Below are 22,993 nucleotides of genomic sequence, written 5' to 3'. Positions count from 1 at the left end.
TAGTCTGACAGGACCTGCCACTGATGAACCCATGTTGGTTGCCCCTAAGTATGCAGTCCCCTGCTGGCCCCTCCTGGATGTGTACCAGCATAATTTTCTCGAACAGCTTGCCTAGGATCGAGGTAAGACTAACCAGCCTATAGTTTCCCGGGTCCTCCTTCCTTCCTTTTTTGAAGATGGGGACCATGTTGGCCCTCTTCCAGTCCTCTGGTTTGGATACAGTATCTGATTTTTGTTCTGTCTCTAGAGTTGGTAAAACTGTGGTGATTTGGATCAAGGTTACACTTCCCCCCAATTTACCAGTGTTTAGGATATGCTAAATAAAACAATCTAAAAAGACTTTCATACTTCATCACTCAAACTAAACTCAAAAGTATTCTTTTATTTATTTATTTAATCATTCATTAATTTATTTGAGTTTCAAAGACATTCAGTCAACCTTTCTAGTCCAGTTACTTCCAAGCAGATGTAGAATCAGCCAAAGTAGTTCTGAAAATTATGCATCTCAGGCTATGACTGACATGACAATAAGGCATGTTTCAAAACTCTGTGAGTGAACTGAAATCTCACTGAAATGCACAGGAAAGGAAATTTAATTATGGGCCTGATCAAATCCCAGCTGAAGTAAAAGGGATCTTCTTTCTATTTTATTGCTCAACTTGGGATCAGGCTCTGTATAATGGGTCTTCAAAACCATCTGAAACAATGAATGCCAACTCAAAGGCTCAGGACAGACATTACATATAAACCAATTTAAGTGATCAGAAACTGGTTTAAACCTGTAACAGAACATATGTTCAATACACATAAACCAGTTTGAAAATGGCTGAAACCAGATACCCCCAGTATCCCAGCATTCTCTCTGGCCTTTCTGCTCCACAGCAGGGCTGGCCCCTCCTCTCTGCTCCCTGGCTGGAGTTCCAGCAGAGACTGCAGGTACAGCAGAGAGGTACCTGCCATGCCCCATCCCTTGCTGCTTCCTGGACAAGCAGGGATCCCCCACTCATCCCTCCTATCTCCCACAGCATGGACCCTAGTCCCACTGACCCTAGGCATGTAGAATGCTAGCTAATACTGAGAGGTATCTCTGTGTTCATGTGTCTCCGATTTCACTGGAACAGGCAGACAGCATAACCACTTAGGGATTTTTAGAACTAACTAACAACAGGTCTCAACAGGTCAGCTGTTAAGCTGTTTAAGAAGAGTTTGAATTAATGGGGAGAGACTACTGTTCTACTGATGGAGTGATAAATACTGTTATCATCCCCCTGCTGGCTTGCTTGCTTGTCAGTTTGCTGCAGGCAGTGTAAAGAAGCAGGGAGGGGGGTTGAAAAGTTCCATCTCATCAACAGATGCATGCACTGCACCCCACCCCTTTGCCTCAGAGTGCTAGCAGCAGGCAGGGGTCTGAGGTCTGGCAACATTCCTGCCCCTTGAGCACCCACTGGGGAAAAACCTAGGGTAGTGCAGGCAGGCTGGGGGTTTATATGCTTCCCTAATCAGAGTGTCATGCTGGAGTCTGGGCATACCCCCCCTCCCTCAGCTCAGCACTTTGAAAGAGGAGGGAAGGATGCTATAATGCCCCCTGGCTTCTAGCCTGATCTACTACAGGCATGTGACTGATTTTCCTCAGTCCAGAGAGAATGTCTGTCCAGTTACAAACTGGTTTAATCTAGCCATGTTAGACTAACTTGCAAAGATTGAATCTAGGCTTCAGAAAGGCTAACTTCAGTGTGCTCAGGAGATTAGTTAGCAAGGCACTTAAAAACAGGAGAATTGGTGAGAGAGGAGTCCAGGAAGGGTGGTTGTTCTTAAAGGGAGCAATCCTACGGGCACAGAAGGAGACAAAAAGGGGAGCAAAAAGAAGGCACAGGGTAGCATAGGGCCCCTGCAAGACAAACTAGGGCAGTTAGTGACAGATAGAGGGGACAAAGATAAGCTCTTCAGTTAGTTTTTTGCCTCTGTATTCCTGAACCCAGATCAGGACAAATCTCTCAGTTAGATCATAGACAGGCATACATAACGGGGAAACCAGCCCACCAACTATTAGCACCAACTTAGTGAAGAGGCACTTGAAGGAGCTATATGTGTTTAAGTCAGCAGGCCCAGATGATCTTCATCCAAGGGTGCTGAAGGAATTGGCAAGTGTCATAGCAGAGTCACTGGCATGGCTGTTTGAGTACTCTTGGTGCTCAGGTCAGGTCCCAAAAGATGAAAAGAGCCAGTGTGGTCCCTATTTTTAAGAAGGGGAGGAAGGAGGATCCGGGTAATTATAAACCAATTTTTCTCACCTCTATCCTCAGAAAAACCTTTGAAAAAATTAAGGTGGGAGTCCAGCAGAGAAAGCAGTGCTAAAGGGCAACCAGCATAGATTCATAGTGTGTAGATCCTGCCCGACTAACCTTGGATTTTTTTATGACTAGGTTACAAAATGCTTAGATGCAGGAATCAAGGTGGATGTCATGTACTTCGATTTTAAGAAGGCCTTTGATACAGTATCAAGTTATATTCCCATAGATAAACTGAGCAACTGTCACGCAGATGATTACACAGTCATGTGGGTGGCAAATTGGCTTAGGGGTTGCACCCAGAGAGTGGTGGTGAGTGGCTTGGTATCAGCTTGGAAAGATGTGAGCAGTGGAGTCCCACAAGGCTCGGTCCTTGGACTGGTGCTGTTCAGTGTCTTCATCAGTGACTTGGCTGAGGGTGTGGAAAACACTCTGTCCAAGTTTGCAGATGATACCAAATTATGGGGTAAAGTTAACACACCAGAGGGTTAGGGAGTGAATCCAGGCAGATCTGGACAGTTTGGAAAAGTGGGTGGAAAAGAATAGGAGGCAGTTCAATAAGGATAAATGCAAGGTGCTGCACCTGGGAAGAAAAAGTCACCAGCATGCTTACAAGCTGTGGGAGGACCTTCTCAGCAGCACAGCAGCAGAAAGGGATCTTGGAGTCACTGTTGACTCCAAGGTGAACATGAGTCAGCAATGTGATGAAGTGATCAATAAAGCTAACTGCACTTTATTATGCATTAGCTGGTGCATGACAAACAGGACCAAGGAGGTGATACTTCCCCTTTATGTGGCATTAGTCAGGCCACAACTGGAATACTGCATCTAGTTTTGGGCACCACACTTCAAGAGGGATGAGGACAACTTGGAGAGGGTTCAGAGCGGGGCCACTCACATGCTTAGGGGCCTGCAGGCAAAGCCCTACGAGGAGAGATTGAAGGCCTTGGAACTCTTCAGCCTCCGCAAGCATTGATGATGCTTAGGGGGTGCATGCGGGTGCATGTGCACCCCCTGAAGTTGGTGGTGCACCCACTGCAAAAAACGCCAGACACTGCCAGTCAGCGGTGTCTGTGGGTGGTTGCCGCTTGCCACCTACCCCTTGCTGCCGACACCGCCAGTGGTGTTTGTGTGCGGTCGCCAATCGCTGCTGGCCACTAATGATGCTTCTGGCACCATCTGTGGGTATGCGGTGTTCATGTCTACAAGAGAAGGCTGAAAGGTGATCCTGTGGCCGCGTACAAATTCATCAGTGGGGGGAAAGCAAGGAATAGGAGAAGTTCTATTTACCAGGGCAACCCTTGGGGTAACTAGGGACAACTGCCACAGACTGACAGAGGGCAGACTTATGTCAGACATCAGGAAGAACTTTTTTATGGTAAGGGTAGCCAGAACCTGGAATGGGCTTCCAAGGGAAGTGGTGCTCTCCCCTACCTTGGGGGTCTTTAAGAGGAGGCTATGCAAGCACCTGGTTGGGGTCATCTGACCCCAGTGCTCTTTCCTGCACAGGGCAGGGGGTCAGACTCAATGATCTGTTGAGGTCCCTTCCAACCCTAACATCTATAAATTTATGAATCAGTTCAGGCTCAGGCTTTTTGAATGTCTGTCCCTAGCCAAAGGTCCTTTTTCCAGGTTAAAAAAAAAAAATCATAGGCCTAAAAAAGTTTCTGTTGGATTTGAAGCTCAGTTTCAGAGGTTTAAGAGATTTGTGTTAATATGTGGGGCCAGATCTTTAGCTGATGTAAATCAGTACAGTTCCACTGAAATCTGTGGCTCTATGCCAACTTACATCAAAGTAGGAGCTGGACCGTGACGCATTTAGCCAAACTGAACCTAAATTCTAAGTCTATGGAGATTTTTCTCATAATGCCTCATTACATTTCTTCATTTGTTTTCTCAAGTATCAGCTGAAGCAAAACACCACATTCAGGAAAACAGCATGAACTTCTCTTCTCTTTCTGTAAGTGAATAAAAACAGTGGGAATAATTTGAGAGAGTGCATGTGGAAAACATTTTCTGAAGAAAGTCTAGATATCAAGTTTTCTTTCTTTTTTTTTTCTTTTACGGGGGGAGTTTCTTAGCAAAATCTAAGCATCAACTTTTTAAATATATGTTTTGAAAAAGTATCAAGTTCTCTGTTCTGATTAGTTTCACCAGGACAAAATTCTGCTCTTAAAATCACCCAGCAATGCATGGATTTCACTTGAATATCTGCATAACTGCATATGGAGAGAGGAGAACACAAAAGCTGGGCACTACAGCATGTATCAGAAAGTACCTTTGTTTTGGTTTGCTTTATTAATATAGTATTAACCAAAGCACTGAATACTCCTAATCTGAAATTCAATAAACATTCCTTTATTTATCCTCACAGTTTTAAGAAAGATCTAGTCAAAAAACAAACAAAAAGAAAAGAAAAGAAAAGAACAGGCAGATCATAACTTTTACAAGCAGATGTCTTGACTTGTTCTAGGAAGAAACAGAATCCCATAAATACCCATCTGCTTCATTTGTACTGAGCTTGGAAGCAAAGAAATAATAAAATGAAGTTTTATATTACAGATCTGAAATGTAACTTGGTAAATCTGATAACTTGGTTATCCTGGTTAGTTATTTGAATCTCAAGGGTCAAAACTGCATCAAACAAATGAGGCTAGCCAACGCCTGTGAGGTATTCTGCTACAAAGAAAGCAGAAAAAGAGAGATGCCAGTCAGGGAACTTGGCACCTTTATTGACCTCAGGAGCTTGGATAATGTTTGGCAGAAAACCTTCCTTCTCAACAGATACCATTTCCAACTTAAGGCCATACGTCCAATCTACCATAGCGAATCAAAGCTTTTTTATGTACAATGAGGAATTGCCTGTACCATTTCAAGATGAAGCGCTCTCTGGAACTTAATTTTATGGAAGTTCATTTACATATCAGGTTAAGGAAAGTCCTATGGTGTCCACGTTTGCTCTTAACTGAATCAGACCTTCACCCTTGTTTAATTTTACTATCTGTGGTCAATGAAAGCTTTGGAAAGTATGTTTCTGTCTCTTATGTTTTATATCCTTTTAAACTTTTATCGTATTTATTACATTTCTCACAGGCTGTTAAGCATGAAATTTTATGTGAATGATCTTTAGTTAATTATTTACAGCCTATCTATAGCCCAATGTTGGATCTCATACAGATTAATAAAATGTACCATACTCTTATCGAAAGTGTAAAAATGACTTATTTTGAGTCATCTTTGAGTCTTTTTATGAGTCTTCTCTTCTCAAGAACTTTTCTTTAAGCCTTGGAATGTTGGGGGTATGTCATTTTAGGTAATTAAAAATGTACTATTTTTTACTGAATTTAAGGGGAAAATATTTCAAATAAACATAACTTAGAATGCAATTATAAATGTACTACTTTTACATCTTGATGTGTGCAAGAAACTAATACTATTTTGTAAATGTTAATAATGATTATGCACTTACTTTCTTTTCATCTGTTTCTGCTTTTAGTGTTCAGTTATGCATAGAATCATAGGGCATTTTTACATGTGTTGTGCGACACAAGCTGAGAGTCTTAATTAGCAGGTCGCACTAATTAAAAGCCCCCATGTCTCAGTGTCCCTGCCTGTGCCTATGCTGAAAAAAGGGTGGTGGAGCACTCTGAACTAAAGCTCATTGAATGTGTTTCATTTCCAAGTGTCCTGCCACCTTTTCTGAACGCAGAGATGTGCTGGGACGCTGATACACATGACAAAAGGCTGCCGGAGTGCATCAGTTTCTATGCTCCAGGAGACTCGATTAATTGAGTTTCATAGTTTCATAGTTTCTAGGGTCGGAAGGGACCCAAGCAGATCATCTAGTCCGACCCCCCGCCATGGCAGGAAATAATACTGGGGTCATACGACCCCAGCAAGATGTTCATCCAACCTCCTCTTAAAAACCCCCAGGGTAGGAGCCAGCACCACTTCTCTTGGAAGCTGGTCCCAGATCCTAGCCGTCCTGACCATGCATCGAGTCTTCTCCAATGCACCAGGAGCAACCCCAACAGTAAGCTGTGCACACTGAGGACCAGGCCAGGAGGCGCAGGCTGGAACATGGTGCAGGCTGTCCTGAGTCCCATGTGGATCGCTACAGGGGCAGTCATGGACTGCACTGCCGGACAAGCTGGGGTGGGAGAGATGGTGGGAGGGTGTCAAGTAGTTTGGCATGCTGTGGCTTCCCTCCAGGGACATAAATATAAGTTCCATTCTTCTTCACTCTGCAGCCAGACAACAGGGGACCCCACAGACCCAGTTTATGGACTTTGAGTAATTAACCTGGTAACCTTCCCTGAACAGCTAACAGGGCACAAACTTCAAAAGCTGGTGAACCCTTGCACCAGTTAACACATCACAAGGCTCAGTAGCAATTGTTGGAGACCTACCTACAGTTACTTGAAATAATAAATTTAAAAAAAAATTAGCAGTACTAAACAATGACACTGAGGGCACATCTACACAAGATGTTTACTGTGGAGTTGCCTAATTAGCTCTGGAGTAAAGTCTCACCATCTACACGTGCAGCTCCATTAGGCCACAGTAAACTAATAAATGGTACTGTAGGTTAGTACTTGTAAACACAAGTGCTGTCTTGTTATTTAGTGTACTGTAACACACATAGATGCTGACAGGGCTGGCTGGGCCACAAATGTACAATAGTGCGAGTCCCACACAAGAGTACCCTTATGTCCCAACAAGCCCCTCTACAGCATGTTGAGCTGGGGTGGAGCAGCCCTAGGCTGACCTCCCTGCCTGTACTCCCCCACGGGCCCTCTTTCACTGGGGCTGCTCTAACCTGGCTCAGTATTATGTGGTCCCAGGTGCACATGTAAACACAGTGTCCAAAGAGCAATAAACTCCAGCATAAACTGCCCAGGAGTTTATTCAGTCACATTAACAGCACATGTAGATGCGCCCCTTGTGGAGCAGGTACAGCTACAAAGTGATACCTCAGAAGGAGGCTTAGGAACAGCACTTATGTCATGAGCTGCAGTCTTTGAATTTGCTAAGCTATGGAACAGTTCCATCACTGCATGTTTGGGCACAAGATGTATGTGCATTCTAGACACAGGCTATTAGAGAGTTTCATGAAAAAAACCCTGCTGAATGCAATCAAGTGACTGCCTCTTTAAATTGGAACAAGTGCAGAGAAGGGCTAATAGGACTGTCAGGAAACTGAAAACTAAAGGAGCCTGGTTATTTAGCTTTCTTTTCTTTAGTAGGAAAAAAACCCTAAAGCTGAAGGGGACCTAGACAGACTTGCAAGTTGGGTGAACCAGAACCAGATGAAGTTCAATTTCGAGAAATGTAAAGTGCTCCACCTGGGGTGAACACTCCCCTGCACACCTACAGGTTTGGCAATGCCAGCCTGACCAGCGCTACGAATGAAAGGGACCTGGGAGTAATAATAGACCACAGTATGAACATGAGCCGATGCTGTTGCCTGCACGGCTACCAATACCCTGGCATGCACCAATCAATGCATCTGCAGCAAAACCAAAGAATTGATTCTCCCACTCCACTCAGCATTGGTGATACCTCAGCTGGAGTACTGCGTCCAGTTCTGGGCACTATACTTTTAACAAAGATGTGGTAAAGCTTGAGAGAGTCCAGAGAAGGGCCACCCGTATGCTCAGAGACTTGCATAGCAAGCCATATGAGGAAAGGCTGAGGGACCTGGGACTCTTTAGTCTGAAAAAAAGAAGGCTGAGAGGGGACTTGGTAGCAGCTGACCACTACATCAGAGGCATACATCAAGGGCTCAGTGAACAACTTCACCAGGCACCCTAGGGGAAAATGAGGCGTAATGGTCACAAACTCCTGGAAGACCATTTCAAGCTCAACATTAGGAAAAAACTACTTTACAACTAAAGTGTCCAGACTGTGGAATAAACTTCCTCCAGAAGTGCTGCAAACGCCTACCCTGGAAATCTTCAAGAGGTGACTGTATGGTTACCTTGCTGGGGTCACCCGAACCCAGTTGTCTTTCCTGCTTGGTGCAGGGGATCTTCCAAGGTCCCTTCTAGCCCTACAATCTATGAATCTATGAATATGAATCTATGAATAAAGGCACAAGAACACATATGTATCACTGCCTATGAGTAACTTTAGGTGGGAAATTAAAAGTTTCTGACCAGCAGAGGCTTTTGGGTCTGGGCAAAAAGGTAGCTGGTTTTAGAAGTTTTATTACTTTTTGAAAGGTATTATTTGAACTGGGCCCACAGTGTGGGGATGCGGTCAGGAAGGCCAACCACACCTTGTCATGCATCCACAGATGCATCTCAAACAGGTCCAAGGAGGTGATCCTCCTCCTCTACGCAACACTGGTCAGGCTGCAGTTGGAGTACTTCGTCCAGTTCTGGGCACTGCACTTCGAGAGGGATGTGGACAACATGGAGAGAGTTCAGAGGAGGTCACTCGCATGATCGGGGGCAGCAGGGCAGGCCGTACGAGGAGAGGCTAAGGGACCTGAACCTGTTCAGCCTCCACAAGAAAAGGCTGAGCGGGGATCTAATGGCCTGTTACAAACTAGTCAGGAGGGACCAGCAGGCATTAGGGGAGTCCCTGTTCCCCCGAGCACTACCAGGAACAACAAGAAATAATGGTCACAAGCTGGCAGAGGATAGATTTAGGCTAGATATCAGGAGGCACTACTTCACTGTCAGGGTGGCTGGGATCTGGAACCAACTTCCAAGAGAAGTGGTGCTGGCTCCTACCCTGGGGGGTCTTTAAAAGGAGGATGGATAAACACCTGTCCGGGGTCATTTGACCCCAGTACTCTTTCCTGCCATGGCAGGGGGCAGACTTGATGATCTGCTCAGGTCCCTTCTGACCCTACAAACTATGAAACTATGATGATGTTGCCTGCAATTGTAGATCAGACTCTTGTAACCCAAAAGAACCTTTCCCGTTGTACAATCCTGTGTTTCTCTAATAAGAATGAGGGCACAAACAGGGTGAGGGAAAGTCCCCCACTAGCAAAAATAGCACAATCAAGATGTGGAAAACTGATTTGAAGATTAGCATTCTTTAAAGAGCAGCATACTTGAAAGACAATTCAGTCTAATAGGCCATGCTGGGATAACAGTAAAGGTTATATCCCTATGGTGGGCTATGTCTTACTTGTTTCAGCAAGTAAACAATGCCTTCATAAAAGACACACCAAGAACAAATATTAGTGAAAGGATAGATATAGCAACCTACTTGGAACTTGGAGGAAGTAATACAGGTTCTAGGTGGAAAGTGTTTGGAGGAAACACTGGAAAGTCAGTCTTTATATGCACATGGCTGGGATACTATTTCTCTATTTGCAGCATTTCAGTTAATAATTCCCTTGATTAAAAGCCAGAGATTTACAAGCATGAGGTCCTCTTATATGTGGCCTTTCCCCACATATTTCCCTCTTTCCCCATATATTAAAATTCCCTCTCTAGCCCAGATTTTCATTTTTTTTACTTCTCAGTTACTGACCTGTCTCATTCTGCCTACAGGTCTTTTCACTGTACTTGTTCACCTTCCAGGATCCTCTTTCCTTTGATTTGGCTTCTTTGATGAAGGATGTCCATGATGTTCTCTTCTTCAGTGACAGAATGCATTTTCTGCATCCTCCACCACCAATTACTGACCCCTGTAAAAATAGGTATCAGTGCATAAGTATCAGGACGAATATGCAAACAAGATTATGCAATGGTGAATGAGACTGTACTAAAACCTGTGTTCAGCTTCTGAGCATGCCCAGTGAGAATGAGAGATTTCCAAAAGCCTGAGAAAAGTCAGGTTAAATTCTTTAATTGTATGGTACGTTAAAGTGGAACTTCTTTCCAGCTTATCTGACGTTTGCTTGCTAACCAAATATTAAGACTTTCACTAAGATCATCGCTATATCTCTTAACCACGTAGGTCTAAATGTTAAGACCTCTAATCTCTAATTATTTTCTGCAAAATTACATGAGTACACATATATAGTTATGTCATACACAAACACTCTAATGCATAGCCAAATTATCTTTCAACACTTGTGAATATGTATTTTCATTACATAATAAAAATTAAACAGGATAAAAAGGATTTCCACAGAATATCAATGACTAGAGCATTTGCAGATCTATAAACTGTGGTTTTAATCACCATAGGTGCATTTATGTAAGAAGGAACAATTTTGCACAATACACATTTGAAAACCAAAAAGCTTGTCTATGAATATGGTTGTTACTATTTCAGCAATAATCAATTTCTGTAATTTACATAAATATAATAAATGACCGTGCATAGCAATGGAAAGACATTAAACAATTTCAGAGCATTTTAAAAGTCTTATAATTGCATTCTAGCTAGATATGGCAATATGTATTCTATATTTCCAGTGTGGATGTCATTTTCTACCTCGTTATGTCCTTAGAAACTGAATAAACCATCAAGTCCATTATGTGGTCTTATGAGGGACCACTTGGAACAGGGAACAAAGATCAATGTCATGTCAAAACAAGTCCAAACACTGACCATCTCTAAGGGATTTACCTAGTATGGCCTTGTTTATGAGCACTGGTTACTGTATATGTTCTCTTAAGTCTACTTTGTAATAAGCAATAGTGTTTATAATGACATTATTTTGGTCTACAATGGAACCTTTGTGAAGGGAAATATTTCTTTTTTCCTACACAATAAATTTACTGTAGGCAGAGGTTTACTCTTAAAGTACTTTGTTGTTCCAGTAAAAAGTTTAAACTTTCATTCTGTTTCTTGTAAACTAAAACTGGACTAAACCCAGACCATGAATTAGAATACCCTTGAACCTTGGTTGATGAAGTGCAGAGAGAAACAAAATCCACATCTTGATAAAAATGTTGTGTCCTTGGCTTGTTTCTGCGACAGAAAGGGCCATGTTAGTTGAGTTCATGTTAAGCAGGTTCTATAGTGTACTTATGCTATATAACTGTGTATGAGACCTACTATCTTTGCATGATTAAAAATCTTTTTGCCCACTATCATTTTGACTTGATTCTGCATTTAGTTATGCTTTTACAGCAGTTCATTTTTGTTAATGTCAATAGAATTATTCCTGATTTACTATGGTATAATATTGGAGTCAGTCCTAGTATAAGTAAGCCCTATGTATTTGTATGAGTCCAGTCATCAGAAGGGTCACTAAACAGAGAGTGGAAAATGGAAGACTTTAGCATGATTTCTTGTTCCATGGGCTTAAGTGAAGTTGTCTAATTAGTGGTCCATTGCTTGGTGGTATTGGTGCACTATTTAGTTTAGTATGTTTGTTGATCACGTGTTGTGTTTGAGACAGAGGTCTTCTGGTCGAGTGTGTGTGAGGCTTTTCTGCCTTTGCTCATTGATTTTGGACAGTATTTCACTGTCAAGCTAATCCTTAATGAGAGGTTTAAGCTTAAAGGGGTAAGATGGGTGAGCAACAGATGGGGAAAAACAGGAGATTGCATGTTAGTTTGTAAGAGGCAATTTGACAGGCTTTTGCTTTTTCTTTTTTAAAGGATAAAGAATAAGGACAAGAATGATGATTACCTGAAAAATGGAAAGGCAGAAGACAAAGCAGGGTAGCACCTTAGAAACTAACTAGATCTATGAAGAATGGAAAGTGATCAGATGCAGGAGATGATGGATGTGCATTTTTGTTTATCCATGCTTCTATATGGCTCAGAAACATGGATGACCTACACCAAACATATCAAAAGTTTAAACAGCTTTCATCTCAGATACATGCATAAAATTATTCAAATAAGATGGCAAGACAGGGTGACAAATGTGGAAGTTTTAAATCATGCTAGTATGTCATTCATGGGAACACTGATTAGTAAGAAAAGACTCAAGTGGCTTGGTCACAACAAGTGAATGCTGAATCACAGGATCCCAAAGAATGTGCTATAATCTGAAGCTCGTGAAGGGTCTAAAAAGAGAGGGAGACCATTGCGCAGATTTTGGGATGCTTGCAAAGATGACTTAGCATCCTTTGGAATCTCTGTGGATGATTGGGAAAGGAGTGCACATTGCTGCTCTGGTTGGCAGTGTCAGCTTGCAGCTGGAGTGAGGCAGTGCGAGGCAGACTGGATCAAGTTTTGTGATGACCAGAGTCAGAGAAGGAAAGAATCTGCTGCTTGGATTCAGAGCATTGCTAATTCATGAGTGTACCCTACCTGTGGTGGGACTATATTGGAGGAACTGCTGTACTGATTGTGCAGCAGGAGGAACGGATGTACTGATTGGACTCAGCAGCCATCAAAGAACCCATGAGCACATACACCATAGTCTGTAAAGAGCAGTGGTGCCAATCGATTGATTTATTGGGTGCCTAATGGAGGATAAGGTAAAAGCTCTAGATGTGATACTTCTTGTCTTCAGGAAAGCTTTTGATGCAGTCCCATACTAAAGAATTTTGAGTTCTTTACTATAAGAAATCTGAAGAAATATATTATAAATTTAATTAATATAAGGTTTTCAATAATCGTACTCAAAGGGTGCATCTGTATGTGCACTTTAATGTGCATTAGCTTATTTTAATGTGCAGTTAAGCATCACAAAAAATGTGCTTTTGCTAATGCCTAGTTTAATGCCTATTAAAATAGGCTAATGTGCCTTTTTCTAGTTTCCACATTAGCAATAAGTGCATTAATGAACACATAGACTTGCCCAAAAAGTAATTATCAATGGTACAAATTCATACTATGAGGACATGTCAACTAGAGTTGAGGGCTTTTTTCTATGAATGGTAAACTCACCAAAAAAAAAAAAGGTCAAATTCGGGGGTCCAAAACTGTTTGTGAAGTTATATGAAGTTTGGTGAAGTTTTCACTGAGAAAAAGGGTGATGAGTAATACTGTCAACACATTTTATTTCAATATTTTCAAAATAAAATACTTAGTTTTGGAAATGCTTTTTTTTTTTGACATTTTCTAAACAAAAAATTTTGCATTTTCATTTCAAATTGCAGTTTTCCTTTAAGGGTTTCCTAATTTAAAATAAAATAAGTGTATAAAAGGATTAATTATTTGAAAGCTTATTTAAAAGACCATTTGGCACTAAAAAAAATGTTGCTAGTTGAAAAAATGTTGCTGTTTGAAAAACATAAGAAAGAGACACAATGGCTAACTGATTAGCACTGGTCTAGGATGTTGGATATTGACAGGCAAGTCTTTGCTCTAGCTGATTTGTAAAAAAAAAAGTTCTGGTCTCAATTGGACAGAGCAGAAACTACAACTAAAGGTTGGAGAGTTGCAAAAACAGTTCTGTTTTTACAAAATAATAAGTAAAAGTTTTGGGGTTTTTTTTCATTCTACAGCATAACGAAAACTAATTTTGAAAGCTTTGAAAGATGCTGTGAAATGGAACTGGAGTCTTTTGGTCAGCTCTACTGTTAACCTTCTGCCAAAATATTTTTTACCAAAATATTTTTTCCCTAAATATTGGCTTGAGAGGAGGACCTGAACCTGTAACAGAATTACCATTCCTTTCTAAAGGAGGAACTACTGTATAATGCCTTCTGCTGTCTTCAGCTTTTAATAAAAGCTGTCCTCTGTCTGGTCCCATTTGTCAAGTTCTCAAAGGGCTTTGATTGAATGAGATCAATTAAAGTAAGAGACGCATCAGTCTCAGCAACTTGGCAATAAGTCTGTAGCTAATTGAGATGGTTGTTGGCTGAGATGTCCTGGGCTCTTGCCCAGTCACCAGACCCCTTGAAATATTTGGTAAGGTCATTAGGTTTCAGGTTTAATACCAGCTGTTCTTCGAAGCTTCTTTTCATGAACTCTAGAGCCAGACTGGGAATGAAAAAAATCACTGGGGTCCTGTAGCATGGGAGAGTGCCACATTAATCCTGCTGTTCATTGCCTTGCATTTGGCCTATGTCTCCATATGCATACACTTTTTCACAGATGACTGACTGGCCTGTAAATGAAGATTAAATAATTACTTTAACAACTTCATTGGAAGGCTGGGCTTTTTCAAATACAGGTGGTGCAGACTTCAGAAACACTAAAGTTCTGATGTTGCCCTGGGACTGAAAAAGGGCCCTGTGAAAAGACAAAATTCACTAACAGTGTGACTATTTTGAACATCCCAACACTTGGTAAAATCTGAATACATTTTCTTTGATTTTTATCCATATCTCCTAATACGATTATCTCAAGTAACTTGTCCTTTTTATTTTATCCAAAGAGAGGTAGCTATTCACGTTAGTCTGAAGTCAGGCAGAAGGCAGGGTAGACTTTCACCTTTTAGATTAAATTAAGTATATCAGTGATGCATATGCTTTTGTAAGGAGCAGCTTACTACATCAGATGAAGAGGAAAAGAATTGTATTTATCTCATGATTATTATATCTATTCTCTATTACTGGTGACAATATCATTATTGTCCTTATCTCTCAGGACCATCTCTCACCCTCTTCTTCATCTCCCCTTTCTGCTATCTTTATGTACATATATAGTATAGTATCTGAACAACTAAAATAAAAATCTTTAATGTATTTAAACTCATAACTGCTCTGTGAAGTAGGGAAATATCATTTCTTTCATTATATAAATAGCAGAATTAAGTCTGTGCTAATTTAGGGAATTAACCTGAATCTTCAGCCAACACCCAAGATATTGGTCAAACTTCTTCAGCCTTATAGCCGGGCTTTGTGGCTAGGGATGGAAGTTACACATAAACAGGTTTAATAGATCCGAAACTGTTTTAAACCTGTAACAGAACAGAAGTTCAGTGTACATGAACCAGTTTTAAAATGGCTGAAACTGGTTTAAGATAAACCTGGTTGAATGTAGTATCAGACTTAACTGATTTGGGTCAAATTGGTTTATGAGACTTCTGTCCCAGACCCCTGGTTGAAGTTAAATCAGAATCCCTCAGCATCCTAGGATGTTCTGTAGGCCTGGGCTGAGCTGGGTTGGGCTGGGCTGTGCTGCCTGGTCCAGGCTGGTCCTGCCCCTCTGCTCCCTAGCTGGAGCAGTAAAGGTTGGCTGACAAAGAGGGAAGGGGGAAGGGCAAGACTGGCTGGGGATGCAGCGCAATCTGTGGGCTGCCAGGCAAACCCCAGCTGGGGTGTGGGGCTGGGGAGGGGGTTAAACACCCCTTCTGCCACTCAAACTTACTGCTAGCTGCAACTGTGGACTAGAAATCCCAGAGGTGCCTGGAGGCAGGAAGAGAAAGTGATAAGCAACACTGCAGAGTCCTGCTGCTGTGATTTTGAACTGCAAATCCCACTGAGCTTGGCAGCAGCAGGAAGAGGAAGTGAACACACAGCCCATGCTGGCTACTTGCCCAAGAGCCATGCTCTAGTGCCCCCTTGCCTTCTGGCCTAAGCCACTGCAGACATATGGCTGTATTTCCTGAATTAAAGGTAAATGTCTGTTCACTTCTGTTTCAATTTCATCTCTGAATTTAGACTAACCTGGAAAGACTGTATCAATTTAGCCTCAGGCCTTTTGGCTGTCTGTACTTAGCCTGTATGACCCTCACAACCCTTCCTCCACACACTTGAGACACTAGATTTCCTTGAGAGCTGAACTATTAAAACTTCCATTAAGAGTACTGTTATCATCTTCTCATGATTCTTTCATGCCAACATTGTCCCTCTTCAATCTCTACAAAGCAAAACCACTGATTTCTTTTATATATATTACTAAGATCACATCCACCTCCCCTTGAATTGCTTCAGTAGCATCCCTTTCTTCCATAAATAAAATTTAAACATTTTTAGCCTGGCCTTTAAGACCTTTAGCTTTGGGTAACCTGGAACCTGGGATTTTAAGAAAAGTTCAGGCTCATCCCACAGATTGGGCAGTCATTTTTCCAAGATCATGAGACTAGCTGACTAAACGTCAGAATACCAAAGGCAACAAAGGGAGAAAGAATTTTGCAAAGTAGAGTAGCTAGCTGGGGTAGCTCTTCAAAGCGTGTCATAAATCCCTACTGAGAGTGACAGGAATGAAAACAGGTGGCTACATAATGTAACAATCAGGGTGTAATGTATGTGTTGTGTAATGTAATGCATTACGTGCACTGAAAATGTGATATGAGTGTATAACAGAAGGGGAACAACCCTGTGGTTTTGCTGACATATTGGCAATGCATACTGGAATCTCAACTCAGTGGCTGTTACCCATTGCAGTTCCCACCAGGGGCCCCAGTTGCTTATTAGACTTCAGTTCAAACAATCCTTCCTTATCCTTGCAGCACTATCTCTTCAATCTGCCAGTGATCATCACTTTTACTTATAGGAGGCGCTGTCTGACTCTCCTCCACTACCACTTCATATACTTTAGTTTGACAATCTGTGGTATACAGGGGAAAACATCACCCCATCAAGGAACAGGAACAGTCAGCAAAGTTTATAGTGACTTGGAATTGTTTTAGAAAGTTGGTTCCCAACAAGGCATCTTGCCTGGCATCTTTCAGTATGAGAAATGTACATGGCTATCTGTGGTCTTGGAAGTACATGGTCATACCCCACTCCCCCAAGATTGGGAGTGCCTCCCCACTGGCTGCCTTGACTACTAGGCTACAGGGTCATAGGTCCATTTCTGTCCTGGTTGTAGCTTGCACCGATACTTGGTGATATACAAGGAATACCTGGGAACTTGAATCCAGGAGAAATTGGTAAGTGACCTCTCTTAGCTTTCCTTCCAGGTAATATCCCAATCCTGTGGAACCCACAATTACTACATCCTCCTGTGGGCCTCTTGGTGTATCAGCAGTGGATGGGCCCTTTTCCATTGCCTGTCTCAGTTTCCCTGCCCAGGACACCACCTTCTCTCTGGACAGACTCTCTGGAAATGGTTATAGTCACCACAGGATCAGCACCCACCAACAGTCTTGTGATGTAACCCCAGCTGCTGTGATCCACGCAGGCCCCTACTGCCATATCTGCTTGGACCCTGACTGTCCAGAGCCTGGTGGAGTTTGTTTATTCTACCCTGAAGCTTCTACATAGTCTCCATTAGCACCTGCAGGACTGATGGTTCTAGGGTTGGGGTGTGTTCTGCTGGTTCATCTTCTTTGGCACGCACATGTACTCTGGCCTCTGTGTCTCTGGGACTTAGGGCTCCTATCTGCTGTGCCAGCTTCAAGTCAGTGGCTAAGTGTATGGCCACCTTCAGGCTCTGGGGTCTTCCCAGCCAACATTTAGCTTCCACCTCTCCACTGCAGGCACATTGTATGAAATGGTTCTGGGCAAATCTGTCATACATGTCTGAGCTAAACTGTGGGAATTCCTTTATGGCTAATTGTCTGGGCACCAGGCCTAAGTCCTGGGCTGACTCAATGGGTGCCCTTACTCTTGTACTGAAATCTATACTAGCCCACATAGGATCTGTAGCTGGTTCAAAATCTTTCCTGAGGGCCTCTATTAGGCATTTGTAGCCCTGCTTGGTTTCCTTGCTGAGGCCATAGTAGACCACATGGGTGTCTAATGCTCCTTGAGTTGGGGGGGGCATGTGGATCCCCTGACACCAGTCAGCAACTGGGTGGGGGAGTCCCTCTGGTGGCCAGTCGTGCTGAGTGGGGGGGAGGTAGTTCCCCATGGCCAATCTCACTCACCGTAAAAGCAGCCATGCTGCTTCCAGATCTCCTATGGCCACTTCTGGAAGTGGCACGGCTGCTTTTGCTGGTGGCCCCACTCCCCAGCTGGCATTCACAGGAGGGGCACTGCTGCTCCCACCTGCCCCCCTGTCCACCAGCTAAACAGGGAGCGTGGCCTAACACCAGCAGTCTCAGGGGGTGCATGTGTACTGCCGTGCACCCCCTACATGCCACCCCTGGTAGACTACCCCCGCCTTCCCTGTGAGTAGCAGACCTAGGAAGTCTGGCTTGTCAGCCTCATCCCATCCATTTAACCTAGCTGCCAAATTGTGTATGCCAGATATCCCGCTCTTATTGTTCACCACTATAGGATGCAGGATTGAATATAAGCCTTTGACCAGGAGGTGGGGCTTGTTTGTCTTCCTTTCCTATGGGGGCATCCCTCCCACTGCAGCATCCATCTCCCCTATGTAAAGTCCACACAATGACAAAACTATGCACTTACAACAGCAGTTTTCCCAGCACCATATGACCTATGACCACTGATCCCACCAATGCCACCAGTTGTTGCAAGCCCCTGCAGTGTCAGGCAAAATCACTACAAGCAATGAGGGGTTTACTCACTTTATATAAAGTGTTCTAGGGATTAGGGTCACAGGCCAATGGGAAGGGACAAGTAAAGGTAAATAGGCATTCATAGTATAACAACATACACTTAGAGAGCAAGTAAACAGGTAGTGGTCAGTACAGCTGGGTATATACATTCAGCACATGCAGTCCCCTCCACACTCCAGAGGTGTCCCCAAAAAACAGTCTTTACTCCAAAGTCGCTCTGTGCAGGTCTCTAGGTCAGGGATCATGTGTAGTCGATTCGTGGTTCAACTATGCTGCACAGAAGTTTCCCTTTCCTTCAGTCACTAACCCCCCCAGGACTCCTGGCATGTAGCTAGCTGGGGCTGTCCATTCACTTTCTCTTCCTGTTGCCCCCAAGTGCTCTGGACTTGTAGTCCAGCATCACAGCAGCAGAGCTCTGTAGGGTTTCTCATCACTGTTACTTCCTCTTCCAGGTGCCTCTGGGCTTTGTAGTCCATGGTCACAGTCAGTGGGGCTCCACAAGGTTGCTCCCCTTCTGTTACCCACTCATATCACATTTTCCATGCACACAATGCATTACATTACACAATGTGTACATTACACTGGGTTAGAGGTAGGACAAACATCACCCTCCAAGGAACATGGTCTAAGTACTGCAGCACAGACTTATGCTCCCTCTCATGACTTTTAGTGAATCTTGAATCCTTTCCATGCAGTGACACAGAACAGGAGGGAGGAAGGTTGTCCCCCCACCATCCTTGTGACCTGGTCACACAGCACTCTCATACCCCCTCAGGCAGAGGAGGGTATAGAACTCAGGTCTCTCACTTCAGTGCAACTGCTGTATCCTCAGATCCAGGCCCCAACATTCTGTCATCCAACCTGTGGGACATGGTGCCACTTGCTAGAACTGGTGCATGGGGTGGCACAGGCCTGGTCTCAACACACAGGCCCGGGCAGAGGTGGCATGGGGACCTGGAATTTCATTGCTGGTAGATGAAGCCTGGCAGAGATGGCATGAGCTTCGGAGCATAATCCCCACTTTTGAAGCTGGATAGAAGTAGCATGGGCCCCCAGAAACTGATCCCTATATGTGGGGCCCAGCAGAGGTGGCATGGGCAGGGCCCCAATTCTTGCATGCAGAACTGGGTGGAGGCAGTGCAGGTTCCAAGGGCACCAGCATCGTGATTTCAGTATGCAGGATTGGTTGGAGACAGTGCAGGTTATGCGGCTCCAGTTCCAACACACTGGCCCAGGTGGGGGTAGCATCATCTGGATCTGGGTGTGTGGGTCTAGTGCAGGGTCTGATCCAGCTCACAGATTAGCCTTACATCAGTCATTTGGCCTGAGAGGCCAAAAATTTGTGCAGCACTGGTCCAGGCTATTACAAAAATATAAGCAGCACCATACTTCATCCCACTGCATTTTAAAAGATATGGTGGGTGTAACTACATTTTGTAAGGAGCCTAACTATGTCATACTGTATTAGGCATTCTCTAAGAAAGCTGACTAAAGCAAGCCCCTCAGAAGACTTAATCAGAAGGACACATGGCTTCTGGATTTGATCAGGTGCTGGACTGCACAGCCCTGATAAGTTTTGGTCAATTCAAGGTATGCACAGAAGTGCAACTCTACGTGCCTGGGAAATTTTATGTCTGATGGGGAGGTACTTATGAATTTCAGGAACCTTCAAAATCATTAACAAAACTAAGGGAAGGCAACTGGGGCAGTAGTGGCACAGCAGCAGCCAGAAGTTGTCACTGTGTATGTCCCTGCTACCCTGATTCCGCAGCTCACAATGATCCAGCAGCTGAGCAAGAGATGTTCAGAATCACAGCTTTGGACTAAAGTGCCTAAACTCTGCCTGAGTCCTACTTTAGTCTCTTATGTTTCGTTTCTTTTCTTTTTTTATCTGACCCTTGATGGGTGCACAGACTCCAGGAAGGGAACAGTTGCCCAATAATGTGAAAGGACATGTTTTGTTCTTTGTTTGAAGCCTTCTGTGGGTGGGGGGCAGACCTTTGTGGGAGGTCTGGCAGGCCTTCAGTTTTAGACTTATTCCCTTTGTCTTCCCTTAATCCATACCCCACCCTACACACACTGATGTAAGGCAGACAATTTAGCTCTATGTTTCTGGTCATCTGGCTCTGATTTTTTACATCACTAATTTTTCTTTCATCTGAAGTTCACAGTGATGTAATTGAAGAGAGCCTAACTTTGAAACTACACAGTTTCTTTGGGACTACCCTTCTTGGCCATGTCCAGATGGGCATGGCCATGCAATATGTGGCACTGCAAATATGTCTGTGGCACCACATAGTGCACATTTAGATATTCTCTGCACTGCAAGGGCACACTGCCCATGTATGCACTGCTCTGATTTTTTTCCTGTGGGTTTTTTTAACCCCCTGGATATCCCCTTGAACCAGCACATGCAGAGGCAGCACACACCGCTCAAAAGCGGAGCTGAGCCACCTGGAGCCATGCTTTGGCTGATGGCCAGGCTCTGCATGGCAGAATTTCTGCTGCTGCAGCCCCAGGAGTCTCCCAGGACCACAGGTAAGGCTGTTGGGGACAGGCCAGTGCTGGCCCTGGCCTCTCTCACCCCACCTGGGTTAACTTGCTGCATGCCAAGACAAGCATGGCACAAGTGTTTCCTGGGGACAAGTAGCTGTGGTGCAAGGTCTACCACCGTGACTTGTCCCTGAGGAACCAAATGTCCATGCTCTTCTGGATGTAGCCCTTGTTCCTAAAACAGCTATTGGCTTCTTGGTATATAATCCATTCTTTTGCATTTGGAAATATGACATCTCCTTTCCCCCCATCATTTCTGCCTTTTTCTCTCCCCTCCTGTATTACCTATGGGTATAGATATAAGTAGTTATAAGTTAAGTTGAAACCCCGTGAACATAAGTCCCCTTTTATAATAACCATTAGGTATTGTAATAGTGTTTTGGTGTATGTGTTGGATTACTGTAATGTATTACACCGTATGGTTATTGTCTCTTAAGTGTCTATGTATTTAGGCCTGCAATGTGGGTTGGCATGAGTGATGTCAAGTATCCATTTTGTGTGTGTCAGGTTCCCATCTTGTCCCCATCTTGTCCCCATGCCCTGTTGTATAAGTATGTTGCAATTCTGACTCACGTTCAAGTCTGTAACCTCTCCCGTGTAGATTGGTTTTCCTTGAATGCCTGAAGCAAAAGAGTGAATGGATGAGTGAAATACAATGATAGCAGGACCCCCTAGTAAATCACCTCACCATCAAAACCAATTCCTGAACCAAAAACCCAGCCCCTGGAACCACCCTCAGCATTCAAGAAACAAAATATGAGGCAACCCACTATTGTGCCAAAGCTGCACATGCTCAGTAAGAACACCTGGAGCCCTCTAGGACAGGACTGACATTTTTGCCTGGACAAGCCCTCCCCATAGGAGATGGGGTAGTGACGACTGACTCCTGGGGATGCCCTTTCCATCTGGACTAGCACCATGCCACACCACCTACCCACCCAGAGGCCCTGCCAGCAACCCCGCTCTGGACAACACCTTGCTGGAGAAGACTCTGATTGGCCATTGAGGATCAACTCACAGCCCAGGATAGGTAGCTATCACCCACCCTCCTTCCCCAAGCAAAGGACCTGGACTCTGTCCCTACACACCTTGACTTCAATCCCATCACCAAGCCTTTTTCTCTCTTGCTATCATTGTGTGGGTGTGTATGTGAGTGCTTGTAGGAACCAATAACTTCATGGGGCTGTGTAATGTGTTGTCTGTTTAATAAACCTGTTATTTTGAAACCCCAAGTTGGGGTTTTGTCTTATTGACCTCCCAACCCTCCTCTTCAATCTCCCAGCTTTCTGCCTCAGTTTCCAGTCCCAATCTCCCAGCCTTCTGCCTCTGCCATTCCTGGCTGTATCCTTCTTACCACTAGGCTTTTCCCCTTGTCTCCACCCCAGCACCAGTGACCTTGAGTAACCCTGGGGCCACTTGACCTTAAGCAACCCCAAGCCTCACTTCCTCAGTCCAGCTTTTCTTTAGTCTGCTGGGTCTAATCCCAGTTCTGGCAACTTTCACTCTCTCACCTTAACCTTTCCCCAAGTACCCCAAGCTCCAGGAGGAGGTTAGCAGGCTGAGGGGAATAAGGGAGGCAGAGGAAGAAACTGACAGATATTTTCTTTCCCTGCAGGGTTGTACGACCAAGGAGGATGCACCTCAAGATGAGCCCTCCACTGCTAAGTGGCAGATGGTCACCTCCCGTGCCCAGGGCTGCTCAAGACATGGCAGCAGCAGTTCCTACAGTCCGGCTGGAGAACAGGTATGAAGCTCTGGCAGCCCTGGAGGAGGAGGACGGAGAGGATGAAACTGGGGAGGAGGCAACTCCACGCACACCGTGTCCCATGCAAGCTGAAGGAGGCAAGAAGGCCAGGAGGAAGAAGTGTCGTGGACATTGGAGTCAGGAGTGGACTGGCCAAGTTTGCCGATGACACCAAACTTTGGGGCAAAGCATCCACCCCAGAAGATAGGCGGGTGATCCAGGCTGACCTGGA

General features: G+C 44.0%; 1 long non-coding RNA gene across 3 annotated transcripts in view; it reads left to right on the top strand.

Moving 5' to 3' along the window:
- LOC109311979 overlaps positions 1 to 22,993 on the top strand; it is a 167,124-nt gene that overhangs the window by 108,238 nt on the left and 35,893 nt on the right. Inside the window, exon 3 of one of the 3 annotated variants that reach the window (XR_002101673.1) lies at positions 9,833 to 12,486. The exons of 1 other annotated variant lie outside the window; for it this stretch is intronic. This is a non-coding gene — a long non-coding RNA (uncharacterized LOC109311979). Of the gene's footprint in view, positions 1 to 2,423; positions 2,486 to 9,832; positions 12,487 to 22,993 lie in introns of those variants that run through there. One more of the 3 variants, XR_002101671.1, reaches the window with a different exon arrangement.

The sequence above is a fragment of the Crocodylus porosus genome, unplaced genomic scaffold, assembly GCF_001723895.1.
Source record: "Crocodylus porosus isolate Cpor-Errol unplaced genomic scaffold, CroPor_comp1, whole genome shotgun sequence".
Taxonomy (NCBI): Eukaryota; Metazoa; Chordata; order Crocodylia; family Crocodylidae; genus Crocodylus; species Crocodylus porosus.
This window is presented reverse-complemented; position numbering and strand designations above follow the sequence as displayed.